The following is a 1,908-nucleotide window of genomic DNA, read 5'->3' as shown; positions in this document are numbered from 1 at the left end:
CTCATCTCTGGGTTGAATGTCTCAGTCTCTGTGTCTGGGACAGAATATGTAGGAACTGCTCCAACAAAAGCAGCATCAGGATCTCCTGCACAAACCCTGTCTGTGGCTTCAGCCACTGGGGGAAATGTTTCCAGAGGTTGCACTAGGCTTCCTGAGGCCCATCTGCTTTTTAATACTGGAACTTTCTGAAGTGTTAGTGGGAGACTTTACAGGCCATGCCATCCTCTGGAGGCTGAGGGTTCTGGTGGCACAGAGAGGGGCCCTGTGGGGCAGAGTTGCTGGGTGCAGCCATTGTGCCTCCTGGGTGGCCACTTACAGTTTATCTTGGGCCAGGAGTCCCAGGGCTCAGCTGTGTTGAATCCTCATCAGGGATGCCACCTGCAACAAAGCATTGAGTGGGGGATTCTCAGAGTCCTGCCTGAGCATGACAAACATTGTTTACAGGTTTTGCCCTTTGACCACTCTTCTTCTCCTTTACTAAATTGGTTACATTCCTAAAGCTAGTCCCCAGTGCCCATGTTCTTATTTGGCCTCTGACCCATTCCTGAGACAAAACATCAAGATTCAAAATTCCAAATTCATTATGTAGCTAGTATGTGTAGTCGGGATTTAGCAACTCACCCTAGCAAAGACTTCCTTTTTTGCCCTTAAAATCCTACTGCTGCACAAACCACCTCTCTTGCTCTCACTTCTCTTGCCTCCCTTACTTTTCTTGCATGTGCATGCTGCTGCATGCTTTTGCGCTTTGCAACATCATGGACAGTGCTTGTACTTCCAGGGTGATAAATCTCATTTGAGCAGAGAGTTTGTTGTCTGGGCATGTCCTGTACCAATTTTGAGGGCCAATCCTCTCTTTCAGTGGTGATTGGAGGCCTTATGGGTCTGTAGAGTTCGCTCAGTGGTTATGAGCACTTCTTGTTCATCCAGAAGACCTGCATTAGATTACGACACCCATAAAGTGGCTCACAACCAAGTGTAATTCCAGTTTCAGGGGTTATAATCGGTGCTGCTGACCTCCATGTACTCCAGGCATGCATATGGTGCACAGGCATATTTGTTGACAAAATTCAAATAGACTTAAAATCAAAACAATTATTTTCTTTAAAAAAATAGTGTACTATATGGAAGGTAAATGGCAGACTTTGAAAAAGAGGTTTCTCTTTCCTAGTTCAGCTGGCTTTTCAAATTAGGTTGTCTTTCTTACCACAGCATCATTTCATGGTTGGTATATCTTACATCCAGGAGCTGAACCTAAATCCAGTAACAACCATTTATCATGTGGCATTGTATGAATTGGTTTAATGTTACTTTCTCATTATTCCAAGGGTAATCACACCACATTGCTGATTCCTGATCTCTGGTGAGGGTTAAATTTAAGGACATTTAAGATCTCATCTGACACCTAGCAGAACTTAGTAACTGTCCTTTATTCATGGCATATTAATCACAGCCTCTCCTGCTGAAGTATATTTTTCTACAAGGAAAGTTACTTGGAAGGTATGCTGGTTAGATTTTATTGTCCATTTGACACAAACCAGAGCTACATAGGAGGAGACAACCTCAGGTAAGGGATGCCTAGGTGAGATTGGCCAGTATGTATGTCTGTGGGACATTGTCTTGGATGTTGTTTAAAGTATGAAGGTCAAGCCCACTATGGGCAAGGCAGTTGGACCAGAAATCTATTTTTGTAGATGAAGCTAATTTAGTGAGTGTGGGAGATAGTGAAAAAGAAGGCAGGACAGGATTACAAGGAAAAAATATTGAAAGCAGGAGCAATGAAGAAATAGTACCTGCTGGATCACTCAAAGGCATTTTTTTTAATTGAACAACTTTATTTAAAAAAAAAACAAAGATAAAAGTACAGATTTTGAGGACGCAGAGCGGAGCCTGGCCCAACTGCCAGCCGGA

The sequence above is a fragment of the Micromys minutus genome (assembly GCF_963924665.1).
Source record: "Micromys minutus genome assembly, chromosome: X".
Taxonomy (NCBI): Eukaryota; Metazoa; Chordata; class Mammalia; order Rodentia; family Muridae; genus Micromys; species Micromys minutus.
This window is presented reverse-complemented; position numbering follows the sequence as displayed.